Source organism: Lutra lutra, chromosome 11 (assembly GCF_902655055.1).
Source record: "Lutra lutra chromosome 11, mLutLut1.2, whole genome shotgun sequence".
In the NCBI taxonomy this organism is placed as follows: Eukaryota; Metazoa; Chordata; class Mammalia; order Carnivora; family Mustelidae; genus Lutra; species Lutra lutra.
Window position 1 is genome coordinate 79,391,279 of NC_062288.1, and position 22,219 is coordinate 79,413,497.

A 22,219-nucleotide genomic window follows, 5' to 3' on the forward strand; every position below is an offset into this window, starting at 1 on the left:
GATGACTCTGCAGTACATTATAGTATCAAAAAACCTGGGCTTTCTCAGCTTGGAAGGGCTATTATTATGGATGATTCATTTAGGTCAGAAAAATCCCATTTCAGGATATCCTTGAAAATATAATTAATATAACTCTACTCGTGGATTTAGGAGCATTTGGTGTGCTTTTAGCACAAATAATGTCTTCTACACGAAAAAAGAAATTATATCCTTCTTTCTCTTTTCTAGGTTTATATGTTGCTAGGTTTCACTTGAACTTTCCTTCAACCTTGAAAATAAATTGGGAAGAAGAAATATGTTTAGGGTGGAGACTGAAATAAGTAATGTAGGATTCCAAGTCAGGGTTAAAGTGAAATAATTCATTGGTTTGGGGACAGGATGTGGTATAAATAGGAAGACTACGGGAAGATTGTCCAGAAGCCAGAATTGGGGGTTGAATACTCAAATTTTAGAACTTGAAACAACCTTGGACGTTTTAAATGAGAAAACTAAGGGCCATAAAAAATTGTAGATTATAGCTCAAGAGCAGAGTGAAATTGTGTGTTTTAGCAACAGTACCTTCACCAGACAAGCTCCCCCGCCCTTAGATATGGGTAAATGTCTCCAGTATTAATCCTGCTAAAATCCTGGGATTTTAAAGAGACATCTGGAAACGCCAATGTTCCAGTTTGGCACCAGAAGTCTGATTACTTCCAAATATTTCCTCTTGATTCAAGTAACCGCTTGCCTCACCCACCTCATCGTCCTCTTCTTTCTCGCCTGCCCTCCTCTTTCAAAAATGTTTCTCCCCTTGTATTTCTTAGCCTACAGATGGCTTTTCTTAAAAAGGCTGAAATGTCTTTTGATGCAAGATTTGGATCTTTATTATTGTATTTTAGGACATAACGTAGTCCTTTGAACCTCTTGGTTGGTTGGTAAATATTTGTTAAATAAACAACCAAAAAATGTCTAACAGAGAAGAACTGAAGTCAATCCAAAAGTAAAAAACAAAATAAAAACCAACCAAACAAGGGAACCAACAGCCAAATTGACTTCTATATCACTCCCCCTGAGCTAGGGGAAAATTGTAGTTGCAAACATCCACAGCCTGGATCTCTTCCAGATCCCAGCAAGATTTGATCTCTGACCTCCCTGAAGTATTAGCTGTTCCTCTGATATGCAAATCCACAGTGGGTTTCCAGAGCGACTTGAGTAAGAGCATCCTAGCATTTGTCACTTCGTTCATGACAACAGCTGGCGCACATTACGTCTTGCTTTAATTCTCTTTCTTTCTCCTCCTGCTTGTTCCTTCTTCTTAGGTACTGTGGCTTGTTCTCACCATAAAAGTCATTGAAAGATGATGGATGGACCAAGTACATTTATCTCCCTCCTCAGAGCACATTGAAGTGATGCCAAAGGGGGGAAAATACTGAAAGGACAAAAAGACAGGAGTGAGGACATCTGTGGCTGGGAAATTTCGGTAAATGTGTAACAACAGGAAAGCATAGTCTCTTGGTAACTGAGTTAAGGGACAGAGGGCCGTTTTGGAGAATCTCAGAAGCCAAAGAACTGCAAAGAGGAGAAGGACCCCTGGAGGTGGAGTGTGTTGCTACAAAGTAGGGGATGGACTGAGGGTCTGTATACTGAAAAGCGGCCCATCACTTCCTTCTGCTCCTTCCCTAGCTCTGCAGCTCCTGTGTTGCCAACCATCTCTAGCTGCTTGCTCCCTGGCAGAAGCTCAGATGTGTCTGAAATGGAGAAATTGGAAAACTACTGCTCTCCTCTCCACGCAGTGGCCACCCACCCCAGGTCACTACAATGAGGCGTAATTACCATCTCACACCTCCAAACATCACAAGAGAGATTCTCTGCTCCCACTAGTTAAAGAAAAAAAATCTTGGAATTGAGTCACATTGGATTGACTTGGGATACTTGTTATCTCTGAACCAACCAATATCTCCAGGGAGGATTGATGCACTGATTAAGTGGACCCGGGCTACATGGAGTAGGTCATGGATGATCCCATAGGAAAAACAACGGGCTATGTGATAAGAAGTGGATTCTGCGGCCGCAACAACCTTAACCTCTGTACTGCTCCCAGGATAAAGCACACAGGCTGGCTATAGGTAGCTTGATGTGAGCTAGAACCCATCTCTGGGCCAACCAGCTGGGATCATATTTATACAGGATATAAAACATGGGAACGTATGTATAATGAATTATATCCGACTGCTTTCCTCAGAAGGAGTCAATGGCCAGAAAACATTTTTCTGAGGCCTTTTCCAAAAACATGGAACTTTTTCTGCTTTCAAATATTTTCAGAGAAGACTTCTTAAATTTCCTTAACGGTCTGTGCCAGCACAGCCACCATTGTCAGAAAATTCCCTTTACGCTCTTAATAGGATCTCATCTTTCTCTTCTGTGCATACTCTTTTTTAATGTAACTGGACATAATTCTCAATGCTATACATGTTTACGCTTGAAGGTAATTCTAAAATGTTCTCCCCACATGAACGACTTTTGTCTTTAACCACCATATTTTGTTTTCCAAACCTTTCATCATCATTGTGGGTCTCCTCTGAACTGCCTCCAGATTTTCTGCATTTGTGTCGCGCTGTGGAGTCCAATACCGAATATAATAATCTAGGGAGATTCCCACAACAAAGTAAGGGCAATTGCACAGGGAAATAGACAGAATATTTTATTTTTGCCTAGCACTTCATAGTTTTAAAAAGGCCTTCCCAGGCATTATTATGTCATTTTAGGTATAAGTGTTGCTTTATCCTCCTCCTAAACTCTGACGGTTGATGTGGGTCTCTGTTGGTCAGGTCCAGACTGAGAAAGCTCAGAGCTCCAGCTCTGGGTCAGTTCCAAGGCGGTTCTGAGGCTGCATCAGAAGTTCATATTTCTTTATGCTTTACTTGGACCAGAAGCAATCTTGAGGATGGGATAAATCATGACAGTTTCCCATGGTCTGGACCAGCGCGGTCCAATAGAACTTTCAGTGATGATGAAGTCGTCTCTATCTCTGCTGCCCAATGTGGTAGCTACTAGTCACATGTGGAAAGGTGGCTAGTGACACTGAGGAACAGAATTGTTCCTTTCTCTGCCTTTATTTAAACTCAAATTTACATAGTTATACGTGCCTAGGGGCACCAGCTCTGGACCATCCCTGAGTGTGGGTCCAAGTTGAACTGGTTTCTGAGACAGAGGTGCAAGGCACTTTGGTAAATCTTCGTATTTTAGAAAGAATTTGATGGGTGAGAAGCATCTTACTGGAATCCCAGTGTTTTCCCGTCATATTCATTTTTATGCATCTCAGTGTTATTTGATTAAATACATTTTTCCTTAGGAATGCTAGCACTGTGTGACTAATATATGTTTTGTTTTGTTTTTTTTTCAGAAATAGGTTAATAGATACTTAGCACTGTGCTGGAGTACATTTACATGGGCACAGGAACAAAACCATGGGGTACCTAGATGGTGAATAAGCATGTTTTTGCAAAGATAAGTCTTCAGCGAGGCTGAGTTCTAACTACCCATCTGAGACCCAGACCAATCCTGCTGACCCATGACAGTGTAGCATTTCATTTATGCATGACATATCTATTGGCATGAACATGTTATATTAAAGGATATACACAATATGAAACTTGACCAGTTCAATTCAATGTCTGCTCCATCTTTGGGCTACAGTTTTTGCTGAGTTTAGTATTTAAAGCATCTCAAAAGCCAGAAGCAGTTAATAGATCAGCGAGGAAGTCAGTGAGGAGTTGCTCTTCTATTCTTGCAGAGATAAACTCCCCAAATTGCAAATGTGTGGAGAGCTTTGGCTGTATGTTCCCTCTCTCTTATGGGCCTTTAATAATCACAAATAAATACAGCTTTATTTCTCTTTAAAAGTCAAGTAGCTTCATTTATAAACATATATTTGTTGGCTGCATTATTGCTTTCTTCTTCTGATCTTTTCTTTCTTATAGTTTGCTTTTTTCCTTGAGGTAACCCTAAATTTCCAACATTCCTAACTCTCTTCAATTTTAGCTGATAGCCTTGCTTCTGATTTTGCTGAAAATATATAAGCTATTAGAAAAGCATTTTTCTTCCAACATCCCATTGACACTAAACTATTTGCATTTCTACCCAGTACACTCTGCTTTCCCTCCCCCTTCATGTGTCTTTACGATGGATAAGCTGCCCATGTTGTGATCCCAGGCCAGGCCTTCAGACATATCCAAGCCCATCTCTGCTTGGTTGACAAGGGATGCTGCTTTTGAAATTATTATCTCTTTCCCATGACTCTTTCCTTCTCCACTAGATTCTTCCCATCCTCATTTTATGTTTGCTTTGATACGACTTGTACTCAAATGGCAACAGCTCTTATTCAAACCTTCTTAATTCTAACATTTCCAGCTACTGACATATATCTCTGCTTCATTCTACAGCAAATTCCACAAAAGAGTTCTCCACCTCAATGACTCTGCTTTTAACCTCTATTCTCAGATACATGAGAATGAAATTTGGCCACACAAATTGTGTGGTTTTTATTTTTTGCATTTTTTCCCCAAAACAGTCCACAATGAAAAGGAATTATTTAATGACTCTCTCCTTGATCAACTTACAACAGAAAGTAATGTTTTCTAATCAGAAATGTGTATTAAAGATAAAGGTATCATAATAGAAAGAAATGAAGACATGAGCATTCTATACAGACAGTGTAGCAAAGTTTGGCCGTCTAACACATTCAGTAAATTATGTCTGTCTGTCTCTCTGTCTGTGTAGGCAAAGAGAGACCCTTCTGTGCCCTTACTGCTGGTACAACAAAAGATGGTCTTTGTGCCTCCAGGCTGGCTCCTCCTACTACTTTGTGTTCCTTCTTGCTTCAGAGTCTTTACTGAGGAATTTGAGATGGATCACAGCTATTTTTTTCCATAATAATTGAAATTTAATGAGTTTTCCATGCCTTCCACTGTCTATTTCTTTCTTTCTTTCTTTCCTTTAAAAAGATTTTATTTATTTATTTGACAGCTAGAGATCACAAGTAGGCAGAGAGGCAGGCAGAGAGAGAGAGGAGGAAGCAGGCTCCCCTCTGAGCAGGGGGCCAATGTGGGGCTCCATCCCAGGATCCTGGGATCATGACCTGAGCCGAAGGCAGAGGTTTTAACCCACTGAGTCACTCAGGCACCCCGCCCCCGGCCCCCCCCCCCCCCCTATCCATTTCTGTGTCCATCCTTCCCCCTCAACCACTAGTAATGAAAGTAATTTTTTTATGTATTTTTCCATGACTTTCTCAGCGCTCATCTAATCATATACAAATATGTACCATGAGTGTGTACATATTGGGATCATTTTAGTTTCAATCACTTGCATCATTTCATATCTACCTCTCTCCATTGTGCTATTCTCACTTGGGGGAAATACAACAGCAACTGACATTCTTCTACATATTCATTCAATATGTTTAATGATTGAATGATGGAATAATATTCTATGGTATGTGTATAATAGTGTTTTAGATCATTACCCTGATGATATATATTCATTTTGTTTCCAAGTTTGTAAAATGACAAGGAGTGAAACTATGAATATCCTGCTATGATAGTGAATTTCTCACTGTCTGTGTTTAATTTCAGTTTTTGTTTCATATATTTGGAAGTTATGCTTTAGGAATGTAATGTGTAATACTATCATAAATTTTGGGGTGGGTTTTCCCTTTTATTTTTATGTGATTCTTTGCTGGCATCTATTACAGTGTTCAAAAGTCTTCTGTCAGACTAATTCATGTTCCTTTGTAAATGCTCTTTCTCTCTAATAGCTTTTAAGATTTTCTTTGTATCCTTGATGGATGTGCAGTTACATTAGAAAATGTCTAGGCATAGAGTCAGTGTTATTTGTATTTCCCTGATACTCAGAAAGTACTTTTATTTTATTTATTTTTTTTTAAAGATTTTTTTTTTATTTATTTATTTGACAGAGAGAGATCACAAGTAGACGGAGAGGCAGGCAGAGAGAGAGAGAGAGAGAGAGGGAAGCAGGCTCCCTGCTGAGCAGAGAGCCCGATGCGGGACCCGATCCCAGGACCCTGAGATCATGACCTGAGCCGAAGGCAGCAGCTTAACCCACTGAGCCACCCAGGCGCCCCAGAAAGTACTTTTAATCTGACTCATGCTTTTCCTCACTGTAGGAAAATTCTTAGCCATTTCTTCACATATCGCTTCTCTGTGACTTCCTCCTCTTCTTCCATAATGCTTATCAGACAAATTCTGGAGCTTCTTAATTTCTAATCCATCTATCTTGTGTTTTTTAATTTCTTTATCTCTGTATCCGGTGCTATGTTTCTGTCCTCAATGCAATCTTCTAATTCATTAGTATCTCCATTCTAGAGTTTTCCCCAGCTCTCAAGATTCTATTTCCCTAATTCTATTGTTTTCTTTTTTTAAAGGTTTTATTTAAATTCCAGTTAGTTAGGGCGCCTGGGTGGCTGAGTGGTTTAAACCCCTAGCTTCAGCTCAGGTCATGATCTCAGGGTCTTGGGATTGAGCCCTGCATGGGGCTCTCTGCTCAGCAGGGAGCCTGCTTCCCCCTCTCTCTCTCTGCCTGCCTCTCTGCCTGCTTGTGATCTTCGTCTGTCAAATAAATAAAATCTTTAAAAAAAAAAAGAGTCTGTTTCTTAGTTTGCCTCTCCCTCTCTTTTTTTTCCCCTTTGATCATTTGTTTTGTTTCCTAAATTCCACATATGAGTGAAATCATATGGTATTTGTCTTTGTCTGACTGACTTATTTTGCTTAGCGTAATACTCTCTAGGCCAATTCACATCATTGAAAATGGCAAGATTTTATTCTTTTTATGGTTGAGTAATATTCCAGGGTGTGTGAGTGTGTGTGTGTGTGTGTGTGTACACGTATATATGTATATCTCACATCTTCCCTATCCAAGTTGACAAATACCAGGGCTGTTTCCATAATTTGGCTATTGTAGATAATGTTGCTGTAAACATCAGCAAGTATCCCTTTTGTCTTCTCTGGATAATACTTAGTAGTACAAATGCTGGATCATAGGGTAGTTCTATTTTTAACTTCTTGAGGAATCTCCATACTGTTTTTCAGAATGGCTGCACCAGTTTGCATTTCTACCAACAGGGCAAGAGGGTTCTCCCTTCTCCACATGACCTGTTGTTTCTTGTGGTGTTGATTTTAGCCATTCTCACAGGTGTGAGGTGATATCTCCTTGTAGTTTTGATTTGTATTTCCCTGATGATCAGTGATAGTGAGCACCTAAAGTGTCTTTTGGTTCATTTCTAGGATTTTAACTTATTTTTGTAGCTATTCATTTCTCATTTTGTGTATGTCTATTTTTGTTATCAGAATTTCCTTTTTTTTTTAAGATTTTGTTTATTTATTTGACAGAGAGATAGAGGGAGAGAGAGCACAAGTAGGCAGAGCGCCAGGCAGAGGGAGAGGAAGAAGCAGGCTCTCCACTGCAGGGAGCTTGATGCAGGACTCGATCCCAGGACCCTGGGATCATGACCTGAGCCGAAGGCAGTCACTCAACTGACTGAGCCACCTAGGCGCCCTGTTATCAGAATTTCTTATACTACATGTATTTCCAGCATAAAAAAAGAGATACATTATAATAGTATATGGTAAATAAAGGATAAAATTTCCCCTCCAACCATGATATATGGATGCAACACTGTATCAGAGAATACTTCTTCTTTACCTTGAGCCTGCTAGTGTAAGTTCCCCTTTTGAATTCCTCAGAAATCTGGATCTTCTGAGTAATATGGCACTTCCTAGGCCAGGTTTTTCTACTAGAGTTCTTGTGCAGTTCACCTTACAAATCTAAAATTTTCATCAGTTAAAAACTGGAATTCATCACATCAATTCCTTAAGCCTTTTCCAATTCAATTCACAAAACTACAATATTTCCTCAAAAGTTTCATGCTCAAACTTACTCAAATTTAATTTAATTCTTCAATATTCAGTTGTCTTCTTATCAAATCCCTTAGTTTTCAACCATTAATGGCTGTTTTACTCATTAAACACAAAAATCTCTTGCTTTTTTATATCCAGATTAGAATTACATCCCAAGTAATAGGATTATGCTGCCTTCCATAAAGTGTAACAGCTTTTGGATTTAACCATGACAGTGTTCGGGTAATAAGGACACAATTAAATAACACGAATAGTATAGTAAAGTTGCTTTCTCGAAGTTGAGAGGCTGTAGCCTGAGAAACTTGTGTTAACCCAGGACTTCCTGTATGTTTTCTCCCCACTCAGATGGAAAGACATTCAGGACATTGTTCTCTCTTTGGCTTTGGTGCCAAGAGTCTGCATTATTCTTTCTCATGAGAGTGATGGGAAACCTAATACAATTTGGGGAATTGAGTCGTTTTGCCTCAAAAACTGCCCAACTCACCAACGTCTTTGAAAGACATTACTTAGATTCTGAAGAGCAAATGAACTAGAATGGGATACTTCAGTGTTTGATCACTGCTCAGGTTACAGAACACCTGAAAAACTCAATTTCCTACTGTTTGCGATAGGTTTTGAAAGCAACTGCTTTCCAAAAACTTCCTACAATCATTCTGTGATTCAAAAGTTGTATATATGAAGAAGGCAAAACAGATGACAGAAGTTTATTTCTAACTTTTAGAGCTCAATTTGAAAGCCTGAAACACAAATAAGCATTTAGTAAATGATACCCGTGACATGGAAGATTCTTGTATCATTATCCTCTATAAAATATTCAATGAACCTCTTGCAGATTATTCAACTTTATCTTGGTTCATTGTGAGTTACTCAAAACCATACCAGCAAAGCAGAAAAAAAGCATTTAAGTCCTACAAGAGCTTAGTTAATTTAATCAGATGATTAGGTGACTCAGAGGTCCGAATTTCTTAGAAATTTTGTATTGAGGAAGGGAGAGAAATCAAAACGTCTCCATGACATGACCACTCACTAATTTAGTCTCCTGTTCTTTACAATATATTCCTTAATTCACTGACTTCACTATCAATGGTCACAAACACGTGAATAAATACCAATAGCAAGTGTCTATTAATAACAACAAATTAACACATTTATGATTTTTTCTAGAAAAATAATTTATCTACACAATGATATTGTACTGTGAAGGAATAGATTTCCTCTTCCTTAGTGGAAAAATGTTTATTATTAAAAACCAGGCTTCCCAAAGTATGGCATATTGTGCAACTAATAGAAAGCACTGGGATTTTGGTGCTAAGTGAATAATTAGTGAAGTATTTATTCACTTAGTTTCTATGTGGATAATTATTTAAGTGGTGACTAGATACAGAGAAGTTTGTGAATGTAGAATGTGAATGACTGAGTTTTGAGAAACTCTGGTTTAGGCATTTTTAAATAAGACAAGGTGATTCCTATGGAGGAAGGAGAGACCAAAAGTTTCAGTAAGATGAATAGGACAGGGAAAAATGTGTCTGGACAGAGGCAAAGACTCCCAGAGCTAGGCATGGAGACCTACAAATAGGTCAGTGGAAGGCCTAAAGGGTCAGTGCCGTGGATGGATACTTAAGAGGAGTTACTGAAAATCATCAAATTAAGTACCTTTATATTCCAGGGATCTATAGATGATGTCAGGACCAAGAGGAATGGCTTACGAAGGATGGGGTCTGTAGATGGTATTCCCCCATCCCTGCACTATTGTACAGAATTTCTGCTATAGGATGATAAGATAAAGCAGACACAGTTTTTAGTTGCTTTTAGTATTGCTTTTAAATCCTTTATACATGTGGTCTCCATGGATGGAGGGCGGTCACCACCTTGTTTTCTTATGCACCCGCAGAGTATTTAGCATGACGGTGCAACAGCAGGGTAAGACATCTCTAGGTCCGGGAAGGTTTGGCCTCATGGCTAGAGAGGTCCATTAAAAAACAAATACCTCTTTGGAAGAGATCTATGTGGAGGTGCAATCTGATAGCTCGTGTTCCCACTCAATCTAGGTAAACTAGAGGTCTGGTTTCCAGCAAGACTGGGGGGGTTACCAGGCAATAGCTGATCAGGAAGATGAGGCGAGAAGAACCAGAAACACCGAGTAGTTGGCACCATGAAAGAGGAATGTGGCCAATTCAAGGAAGATACAGAAGAAAATAACAGAATGCTGATAAGCCTCTCACAGCTCCCTGGATTTAGGTTTGATGTACATCTTGATTTTGGAACCCAGAAGCAGAGGCTGCAGCATCCTTCCTTGTAGGCAAAGAATTTGGGACCCTGTGTTAGGCGGCCCTGTCCCAGACCATCCCTGCCTCTGGTTCTGTGTGGGCCTGGGTGGACCCCAGTAGAGAAAGAGCCTTTCTTTAAATTCAGAAATGCTGAGTTTTGTTTTCCACTTAAGCCTGATAAGCTTCCTAAAGATCATACTGAAGGTATGTGACGCAGAGAACCCAAAGTGAGTTTAATACAGACGACCCAGCAGATGAGATGATATGAGAGACCTCAGTGTAGCGGTGGGAAACTACTTCAAGAAGAAGAGGCCTGCCTTCCCAAAAAAGGACCCCTAGGGGCCTCCAGAATGCAGGTGCTGACCACACCATGGATCCGGGCTAGCAAGGCCGAGGGCCAAATTCTGAATAATACAAAATAGTGTTCTAGGTCAAAACTTGAAAACCACCATGAGCTCTTTTCCTCTCTATTTGTTATTCTGTTTAAAGGGTAATGCTGACAAATACTTTTTGCTTCCTTTAGTTCCCTGAATTGTCTTACAAAGGCATCACTTGTGTTGTGGTGGGGGTAGGGAAAATGGTGTGGGAGGGGGAAGCAAAAGAAGGAAGAGAATAATAGCACGTGGCCCTTCTGTTTACAGCCAGAGTTCTCGGTGATTACCATCTGCGGTGGTTATCTGAGCATCCTAGATCTACTACTACCTTTGTTAACACTCACCTCTTGTCCAGATAACATTTATTTTCCTCAGCTGGCAGCCATCTGAAGTCTTTATCTACCTTCTCTGCCCTGGTTTTCGGTTTTCCCTGAAGCTCTGATAACTGAAAAGGTTGAAATGCTCTTCAAATTACAACTTACATCAACGTCATGGGCCGCTTGAGAGTCAACACGCGCACGAATCTTTTATGGCACTTTCTTGAGGGATGGTAATCCTAAACTTAAGTGATGCTTTCCTTTCTTGTTTTATAGGCAGGGAATGCTTACTCACTTTATAGGCAGCCTGCTCTTTCCCTTAATCCTATAATATTTACTGGAATTTTAGCTGCTTTGACTTCTAATTCCTTTAATCTGGCGTTAGTACTTCTAGATACCAAGACCTGTTTTCCACGCAGTCGGACCCCGAGCAAGCACGGAAGCAAAACTGGCAAATCCTCCCTCCCGTGTAGTTAATCAGGCCTATGTAGGAGGAAGGAAGCCGCATAATTTTCCCTTTCCAGACAAGATGGAAACCATCAGTCAATCAGAGTAAGGTTGTACTAAAAAAAATACCAGTGTCTCTGCCTAACCCCACATGCTTGGAAAGTGAAGACCTTATTTTTTTAATTCTCAGACATTTCATGTAGAAATACCCCTATGTCAACTGTCATTAAAAGCTGTTGAAATTATGGGACTTATATATGTCACGATCTTCAGTTTGAGAATAAGCAAAAGGCCCAGGGAGTAAACTAAGGATCCTTCTGAAACATTCCAGCACACTGGGCATCACGACTATGGAAGATACCCCTTTTAGAGGTAGTAAGTCTCCCATTTCAGGAGTTATTCAAGCATAGTCTGGAATGCTGAAGATATCAAGTAAGGCCCACATTGTGTTAGTTTCCTAGGGCAGCAACAGAAATGTATTCTCTCACAGTTCTGAAGGTCAAAGTACATGGTCAAAGGTGTCAGCAGGGCCACACTCTTAGACTACTTCCAGTTGTGGTTGCTAATCCTTGGCATTCCTTGGCTTGTGGCCACATGACTCCAGTCTCTTCCTCTGTCATCTCACTGTGGTCTCCCTGAGTGTCTGTATTTCTGCCTCATCTCTCTAAGGATACCACACATATTGGATGAGGGTCCACTCTCATTTGTTATGACCTCATCCTAATTTGATTGCATCTGCAAAGACCCTATTTCCAAATAAAGTCACATTCCATAGGTACTGGGGGTAAGGACCTCTCCACATCTTTTGGGGGAACACAGTTCAACTTGTAGGAGTTATATTGCTACTGACATCCCTGTGGATACTAAGATTTCATAATCCTCTCTGTGGGGTACAGTGCATTCATATAGTTTACAAGAACGCTTGAGAATGATATCCCTGATCATTTCCTTCAGAGGAAATGTATTAGAAGGTATTAAAGAATAAGGGCAATGTTCCGAGATCTCGGACTACAGACATATGTTCTGAAATCATGGTGTTTGGATCACAGCAGTAAAACCTTCTCTTTGGAGATACTTTGCATTTCACAGAAGGTAATTAGGTTTCTCCCCTAAAATCCTGTAGTAAAAAATCACTTATTCATTCAGCCCGCATTAAGTGAGTGCATACTTTGTCTCAGGAACTGTACTAGATGTTAAGGATGCAAAGATGAATAAAGTATTTTTTTCCCTTGCTGTAGTTGGAGGAAAAGGCTTATAAGCAGAAGATTACTATACAATGTGAGATGTTCTAAACTAAAAAAGTATACAAAGAACCACGAGACCACAGTAACTCAATTTATTGGTAAGGACAGGGTGTCTCGAAAGGTAGTGTTTGAGATGGGATTACATGACCTTACATGGCAGACAAGACAGGAAACCACATCCAAGGCAGAGAGAACAGCAAGTGCTGGGCACGGACACGTTAAAGGTTGAGTAATGTGACTGGGATCAGAGGATAAATGGAGGAAACAAGCTGATATAAAGTCAAATCGGAAAGCTCTTGGCATTCTTGTCTATGGAATTTGGAATTGATTTCATAGGTCATGGAAACCTTTTAAAGCATCTGAAACCAAGGAAAGCACAATCATATCTGTGTTTCAGGAAGGAAACCATGGCAGTGTGGAGGATGGAGTGGAGTCTGGGATCAGGGGACCGCCGAGAAGCTTCCAGTGGTCGACCAGGTAGGACGAAGGTCTGAATTCAACAGTTGTGGGGAACAGCATATAGCGTCAATATACAACAGATGGTAGAAATAAAAGGATCTGGTAGCAATTTGGAAATGGAGAGAAAGAGGTGGGAGGGGATGAATGATTCCCATCAATCTAGGTTAATGCCCTTAATCACCATAAAAGATAAAAGATAAAGAAGGGCTTGCGTTTTTATTAGAACAAGAAAATGAGTTCATTTGAAAAGAATATGTGGGAAAATGAGAATGAGGGGTCAAGGAGATCCCATCTGAGCTCCAGCTCAAACAAAAACCAGCAAAGAAAGGACTTAGAGAATATGTATTGGTTAGAACCAAGTTACAGTGTAACCACTATCAGAGTCTGGCTGTTAATCACTTAGCAAAGTTTCATATCCCCCCCCACTTTCCCTCCCTCCCTCCCCACTCACTCTTGTGTGTATGTGTGTCTGTGTGTGTTTCACTTGCAGGAAAAGTAAAAGAAAATGCCCTTTACATACTATTGCAAAAGCACTTACATACCAACCGGATATTCAGTCCTGCCCTTTCATTGCTTTTGGCTCAGCCCACGGTGGCACGTATGTATATCTGAACTAGCATTTAAAGGCTTAGAGATAGTCAATTAGACACTCAAGGAAGTAGTTTTCAGTAACTCTCCATAAAGGATACATTAAATGACCCCTTAGTGATCTGAGATGTACTTTCCAAAGTGTTCGACTTCCATTCTGGATTTAAGCAGAACAGAAAACCTTCCTGTGACTGACTATATCGCCCCAGATCAGCAGATTTTATCATTCTCCGAACGTAAGTGCCTTAAAGGGCGGGGCTGTGTCTCGTCCTTACTGGCTATCTCTGTAACAGGTTGTTAGATGAAGACTCTTCTGTTTCTATTCCAGGTCAAGGGCCAAAGACTGGGGGGAAAAAAAGCTAAGTACTTTCCCATTCTAAACTTTCTGTTCAGTCCTTGAGGGCAAAAAGAAGGGCAATTATCTACACTTGGGACAGGGCTATGAAGAACTGAGTCATTCCTCATTAGGAAGTGGGAACTTTTAAGTTAAATGTGGTAGATTAAGGTACACCTTTTTTCTTGCTCCCTCCAGAAACCCTGCTAACCTAAGAATAAAATATTTTAAAAACTGGTGTAAACCCACAGTGGCCAGGAGAATATGAGCTGAAAGTAACAGAAGACAATGAATAATCAGATGTTTTGGGGAGATGGAAAGAAGTTGAGTTACCGGAGAACTGTCAGAGTAGAACACCTAACAGCATGGGGTTGGGGAGCAGCTGGTGAGAACGAAGGGGGGCTCAGAGGAAAACGGAAATTCCTCATGAGAACCCCACACATGTATCCCTGTAGTTCAGGGTACATAATACGGCTGAACAAAGAAAGACTAAAAATCTGTGTAAGGAACAATTAAACTCTCAAATCCTTGTTCCTAGGGGACCAGCCAGGCAACCACCCTACCTCTAACCCTAGCAAAGCCAGCATTAAGGGGTCATACGTTTCCAAAAGAAATGGAAGCAATAGATTTTGTGATCTGCTTGATTTGTGTAATTAAATTGAGGAATTTTTAAAAAGATTTTCTTTATTTATTTGACGGAGAGAGATCACAGGTAGGCAGAGAGGCAGGCAGAGAGAGAGGAAGAAGGAGGCTCCCTGCTGAGCAGAGAGCCCGATGCGGGGCTCGATCCCAGGACCCTGGGATCATGACCTGAACTGAAGGCAGAGGCTTTAACCCACTGAGTCACCCAGGCTCCCCTTAAATTGAGGAACTTTTTAAAAATTAAAAACAACTGGGGAATTTTTTTCTCTGTGTTCAAAAGTGCGGAGTTAAATTCGTGATAGATGCGTAATATTGTCAGTAAACAAAAACTATCAATTATCTACAGGAAAAAATGAAAATGGTATAGAAAAGAAAATGTAAACATTATTACATGGATGACATTTACCTAGTTATAGTAATATAAATTCTGAAAAAACCCAAAATTTTTAAATTTTTATTTTAATTCCAATTAGTTAACATACAGTGTTGTATTAGTTTCAGTGGGTACAATATAGTGATTCAACAATTCCATACAATAACCAGAGCTTAAGATGACAAATGCCCTCTTTAGTCCCCATCACCTATTTCCCCCATCTCCTCACTCACCATCAGTTTGTTCTCTGTAGTTTAGGGGCTGTTTCTTGATTTCTCTCTCTCTCTTTTTCCCTTTGTTTGTTTGTTTTGTTTCTTAAATTCCACATATAAGTGAGATCATACGGTATTTGTCTTTCTCTGATTGACTTATTTCACCTCATTATACTCTCTGCTCTATCCTTGTCATTACAAATGGCGAGATTTCATTCTTTTTTATGGCTGAGTAATATTCCATTATATATATTATATAATACATATTTTATATATATAATTATATCTCCATTCTTCAGTTGACGGACACAGGCTATTTTCATAATTTGGCTGTTATAAATAATGCTGCTATAAACATAAGGGTGCATGTGTCCCTTTGAATTAGTGTAAATCTTGAATATCAACCAAGCAAAAATTTCTAAGTAACTAAATTGAGAGGTAAAGGAAGGGGGAAAACATCTGAGAGTGGAGGATGAAGTGAAACAGGATAGCTAAATTCTCATCTTCTACAGTTGGAAGTCATTAAATTACGTCTAAACGTAAAAAGTCACAACACAGCAACATAAGCATTATTTAAGTACTCGAAATGAACTAAATCTAATTGCCTCTGATGATTTAAAGAGTTCGTACATGTATTGCTTTGATACTATTGAATAATAATTACAAAACACGAAGTAGGAGGGGTTTGTTTTGTAACTTCTGACTGAAGAACAGAAGAAAAAGAAGAATTGAAGAAGGGAGAAAAAGAGAGTGAAGACAAGATTGAGCAACAAGGTGTGAGTCTCAGAAATAACTCTGGAACCTTCTAGGCACCAGATATTTGAAATGTAATTTTAATTTTTGAGGACCAGAACCATTATACACGCACACAGCTTGGAGAGTGATCACTAAACCTACCTGCCTCCCACACAGGTCACTGTCTATAATGTAGGGCCCAGATTAACACTACTTTACTATTCATTGTTTTGATTGTCATGCTTTATGGTTCCTGGAGTATCTTGCCTAAGCAAATAGATTAGCTGTTACAGGAATGTCCCTGGTAAGAATCATCAGCTCTTCAGTAGAAAACATTAACAGGTTGCACCCTGAGATTCTTCAAAATCATTGCCTCAAAAACCCTTGCCTTGCTCTTCCCACCACTCCTAAATTGCTAAATCACGAAATTTACTCAGTAAGAATCAGCCCAACCGCAGAACTGAAAGAAACTCCTTAAGTCAAACTTCCAATTCTCAGTAACTTCCAACCTTGCCTTCCTGCTCTGAGGTACGACCAAAGCTCTGTCGACATCACCACTGTAAACAATAAAATCAGCTTCCTCTTATTAACTGGCTATGACGGTGATAGTATCGGGTGCCAATATTCTATTTGTTTCATCCTGGTTTTTTGATTTTTGGTTTTCACATTACTGCCTTTTAATCTTTTCTCCAGAGAGCCTCATAAAAGCCAAGTAATGCCATCTTGAGGGTTTTCTGTGACCTGAGGCAACTCGGCGTGGAGCAGAGCCAGTATGTGCAGGACAGTGAAATAATTCTACATTAAACTAATTTAGCAGGAGCTTGGAAGCAGAGGGACCACTGACAAAGACATTCTCCTTGACCAAGCTTCAAACCAAGCTCTTCTGAGCCCTCTTCAGACAAGTCCTGCCAAGTCAGCTAAGTGAAAATCCCTTCCACCCTTGATATCTGACCAAGTCCTCCATCCCCCCCTGTTTGATGTGTAAGTTCTTGACCTGCCTTTAGCAAGAATCCTATTAATTTGTCAGGAATCCCCCTACCCTTGATGTCTCCTCTTGCTAATTTTCCATTCACTGACCTCCTCACTCTGACAGTTGGCTATAAATCCCCAGCTGACTTTGCTGTATTTGGAGTTTAGCTTAATCTCTCTCTGTCTCTAACTACAGTAGCCTTGACTGAAGTCTTCTGTACAATTTTAAGCATCAGAATAATTTCGTCTGTGACACCACAAAAAGCCTACCTAGATGTCACTGAACTCCTGTGGAGAACACTGGACTTTCCACAAGTTCTACAATGAAGGATGGATAAATCTCATTTGAAACTAGATTGAACCTAGCTCATATCTGGAAAGCACAAGGCAGGATGGGGCAAGGTCCCCAATAAGAGTTATCTTTATACTCATCTTAGGGGTCAGCAGGAGTTAGTTGAGTGGGGGCAGTGGCATCAAAGGCCATTCCAATGTGTTTCCATCAGTGAGAAAAGTTAGTTACATGATAGAAATCCCACTGCATGAAATCTAAATTCAGCTAGTGGAACGCAAGGGGGGAGAGTTATTAAAAACAAAACAAACAAACAAAACAACAACAACAAAAAAACCCTTGTTTCTTTTAAGATTAAAATATGGAAACACAGATTATTGCTTTTGTATGGATTTTTAACCTGGCATAATTCCCTCGTCTTAATGAGGCTGAGGCCCAGAAAGTAAGTGGACTAGCAAATGGTAGATTCCAAGTAGAGCAAAATCTAGTTTCACATCCTGTTATTTTTCTACCACACTCACTAACTTCCTATTAATTTTTCTAGACAATTTCTTGTGAATTACTCTCTCAAAAATGAACAAGACTGAATCCTTTAAAGATAAGGCCTAATCCTTATAGTTGTTTAAATGAACCATAATGCTTAGCACTGGGCTGAGCTCATTAATCATCTCAGCAAAAGTTCAGTAAATTGATTTTCAATCCTGCCAAGTATCTGCACTAACTCTCATAGATCCACAATAAATGGTAAGCTGACTGCAGGCAATATTAGTAAACTACTGCTTCTTGTTTCTGACAATGTCACTCAATCCTCTAAAAACAAACAAAAAAAGTAGAATGAGATTAATGATGAGAAGAATGATGACTCTGCATAATATTTTTGTCACTCAGGATATATGAAATCTAAGGAAAAGAAAAACTAAAACTTACAGAGCGCAGATTACTGTTCTAGAATCTTCAGAGTTCTCTGCTCGATTCATAAACTTCTGAGGAAACCACCACACTTAGTTCTTGTAAAAGGGTGAGTGGCATTTCATGATCACTCTGGCCTCTGTCCAGTCATCTGCACAATCTAGTTATCCACTATAATCTAGACCAATAACTGCAACGATAAGCAGGGCCAATCAGATCATTGTTTTTTTGAGAGTTGAACTAAAAAAGAAGTAAGGGGGCATAGGTGGCTCAGTCGGTTCATCAGCTGCCTTTGACTCAGCTCATGATCTCAGAGCCCTGGGATCGAGCCCCACATCGGGCTCTCTGCTCAGCGGGGGGTCTGCTTCTTTCTCTCTCTCTCTCTCCCCCAACTCATGCTTGCTCTCTTTTGTTCTCTCTCTCAAATAAAGAAATAAAATCTTAAAATAAAAATGTGAAAAGGAGTAATCTGCCAATTGATTATGAGTAGAAGCAAAAGGGTATACTGGGAAACATAAGAAATAGTTGGCAATGTGGTTAAACCCAAACCACAGGCAAGCAGCAGTTATAGGAGCAGAATGATCAATAAGTAGAGGAAGTAGGGTCAGTGGAGAGAGGAGACCGGACAGGAATCCAGAGAGAAGCAGACGCAACATGGCAGGCACAACCCATGCCCTGTATATGAGAAGCAGGTGAAGCTCGTTTTGCAAGTTGCTTTCATATTCATGGATCTTCAGGGAACTTTCCATTTCACCGACCACACCTTCACAATAATTCCTTTTACTTGAACTAGCTTGAATCAGACTCTTTTTTTTTTTTTTTTTTTTGCAACAAACAAATCCGGGTGAAACACGGGCTAAGGACACACTCCACGAGTTCTTTCAAGGCATTTTCTTTTTTAACCCTCTTAACAGACTTGCAAGTTAGTTATAATTACCACCAACTTAGAATACGAAGATCAAGCAACCTTCAGAAATTTGTGTAAATTACCTAGCTACTGAGTGTCAGAATGGAAAATCAAACCCAGGACTATCTGGTCAAAGATCTTTTTACTATTTTTCTTTTTAAAACTAAGATACAAAACAAACAAAACAAAATAAATTTTAAAAAGCTCTTTGCTCAAATTCAGTAAGTACTGATGGGTTCCGTATATGCCAAAGTAGTGCATTTAGGTAGTTTTTTTTTTTTTTTAATTTAATTGGGTAGTTTTAATAGATGGGCATCTGAGTTTTTTAAAAAAAAGAAGAAAGAAAAGAAAAAAGAAAAAAAAAAAGGGTGTCCTTAACTTTGGTCCAAAACTATTTTAAAAAGTAAAATATTTCAATAAGAAAAATGAGTTTAACCAACTTGTGTGTTTTTTGAAATGTGCTTTTGACTTTTCAATGTAAATGCATAATCTGTGAGATACATTATGATACATTAAAAAACAACTTGTAAGCCATGATTTCTAGGATGATTTAAGAAGAGATCATAACTGATCATAATCAATCACTTAAATGAGGATGAAACCCATCAGTTTGGGCAGGATTTTTCAACCTCATGCTGATGCATCACATGAATTAATTTGTAAAAGAAGGTGGATTTAGAAGTCAATCCTGAAATGGCCCCTCAGTTCTCTACTTTCTAGCTGTGCAGGACGCTAAGAAAGTTCCTTTAACTTCTGATTTTGGGTTTCTCGCCTCTAAGAATAGTCATGGGTATAGAACAGAACCTATCTCGAAAGTTTCTGTGAGGGTACATTCGAGACCTCTGTTAGTGACAAGCGTACAATCAACACTTGATAAGTACTTATTTCTTAATTTTTTCCTTAAAGATCTGGAAACGTTTGACTAGGAAATTTAGACGCACTCCAGCTTTTCAGCACGATACACTTCATTGCCTCTAGAAGTGAACTGTCCTTTGAACCAACGTTTGTGGTGGTTTCTTACGCAGTGGAGAACGATTTCACAGGCACAACCTCGCCTGAAGTACACAGTTTCTAAATAATGTAGAATTCAAACCAGTATAGGAAGTTCAGTGTCAAATAGTTTTTAGTTAACTTCCTGTCTGCTCATATTCCTTTTGATGAAATCTCTTCTAAAATGACAGGAAATGAAGAAGAGAGGATTAGGACACTAAGAGGAAAAGAGGAGACAAGAGGAGGAGAATAGAAAACCTGGGACAAGAGAGGTTAGCTTCTGTTTGGAAGACAGGAGTAGAGGACTGGAGGCTGACAGAGATGATAAAAGTAGGCTGCCACTTACTGGCCACACAGGAGAGTGTCAACAGGACTCAAGACCCAGAAAACCCTGGGATTTGGGCATCGTGGGAGGACAGAGAGAGAAGGAACTAGAGACACGGGGCCTGGGTTAGAGTTGGGGGAAGGGTGCTGCCCTTCACGGGGCCAGGCAACCACTCTCGCCTCTACCCTCCCCCACTGAAGAAGGTTGGTTAATCTCTGCACAAATTGAAAATGAAAGGCTACTCATTCAGGCAAACAGAGCACCCTAAAAACACGAATGGAACTGAAAGTCCCTAGCTCCTCTGGCTCTCTCCCAGAACTCCAGGATGCTCTCCTGCAGGACAGGACTGACACCCTGAGGAAAAATGCCTTCCTTTGTTGACACTGTGGAGTCAGCCAAGGAAAATCCCTAATCACTGTTGATCATGCCTCAGGGAGGTCTACCTCGTGAAAGCTTTGTCCTTAGACATAGAATTTTCAGTTATTTTAACCGCCTTAAATTTAATAAGAATGGATGACCAACAGTTAGGCCTTTCAGGGGAAGACTCCAGTATAAAAAAGACCAAGCCCAGAAAACAAGCAATAAAAAATAAAGGAATGTAGACAGATACTATAGAACGTAGAAGACAACTTAAAAAAAACAAAAACAAAAACAAAACCCTTAACTTACAGCCTCAGAGATAGAACATGTGATATTACATCAGAGAAGGAGAATAAGAAGGCATGAGAGAACAACAGAAAACTCTAAGCGTCGTTAGATATTAAAATTAAGACAATAGAATAAATTGTCAATTTTAAGGGTGAGGATACTTTTTAGAAAATTAGAAGAAATATAAAGGATGGGAGAAGAGAAAGGAAAATGAAGGAAACAATGCAAAAACAAACAAACAAACGAACCCCACAGTATCTCATCGACAAAAGTCAAAGGAAAGGAAGAGAGAGAAGAGCACACTATTAACAAAAAATGTACAAGTACGTTCCCCAGCACTTAATAAAATACATTGTTTTCATATGGAGAGTGTCCACTGAAAGTGCCACATGATAAATTTGAAAAAAATCATAATAAAGGAAATAACTGTAAAATTTCAGCACGCTTGGGCAAAGCCGTGTATGTCGGAAGCTTCCAGTGAGGGAAAAAAAAATAGGTTGTATAGAAAAGATGAGGAAACAGAATGACAGTAGATCTTCTGTAGGCTCGAGGACCACGGAGCAATTCCTTGAACATCCTAAGAGAAACAATGTTTGGCTTAGAAATTTTTTTGCCAGACTATCCACCAAGTATGAAGGTAGAATAAAGACATTTTCATGCAATTAAAGTTCACATTAAATTCATTCTGCCCTTTCCTAAAATGCTACAGAAATATGTGCTCTTTCAACAGAGAGCAAAATTTTTAAAACAGAAAAAAAAAAAAAAAAGGAAGAAAGAAAGAAGGGAAAGAAAAAGATGTGGGATGCAGGCAAAGGCTACTCAGCCCAGACAAGACCAGGAGCAGGGAGCAGGGGACAGCTTTGCCACAGGACCACAAGATCCACAGTCCTGACCAGAGCCGGAGAAAGGTTTGGGGGAAACATAACTGATGTATTATCTGATGGATTATTGACTTTGTAAAGCATTCCTTGAGGATATTGAATAACACGTAAATAGGAAAATTAAGCAAATGGAATGAAAAAAGGACAACTGTTAACTTCAAGACAAAACAAAAACAGCAAATGTTTTCAATACAGGAAAACTTATTCACATACATTCCTTGGACTACGTTTACATGGTCATCGGTACGTGAACAGTGTCATTATTTATTTGGCTCTATGTTTATTACAACTTACAGTCCCATTCGTTGATTTAATAAATAGTTATTGAGCATTTACTATGCACATGTACTAAGCTAGAAGTAGGGAATGCCCATGTGAAAAAGGGGGTGGTCCTTCTCT

The 22,219-nt window shown here is 39.5% G+C and overlaps 2 long non-coding RNA genes across 2 annotated transcripts in view; one reads left to right on the forward strand and one right to left on the reverse strand.

Moving 5' to 3' along the window:
• Positions 1–1,742: 1,742 nt before the first annotated feature.
• LOC125080566 (uncharacterized) lies at positions 1,743–21,392 on the forward strand. Its single transcript, XR_007121410.1, has 3 exons — positions 1,743–1,859; positions 3,487–3,490; positions 21,380–21,392. It is a non-coding gene; the product is annotated as an uncharacterized LOC125080566 (long non-coding RNA).
• The window catches only part of LOC125080564 (uncharacterized), a 310,278-nt gene continuing 289,892 nt past the window's right edge, over positions 1,834–22,219 (reverse strand). The window contains exon 6 of the long non-coding RNA XR_007121408.1: positions 1,834–1,856. This is a non-coding gene — a long non-coding RNA (uncharacterized LOC125080564). The remainder of the gene's footprint in view (positions 1,857–22,219) is intronic.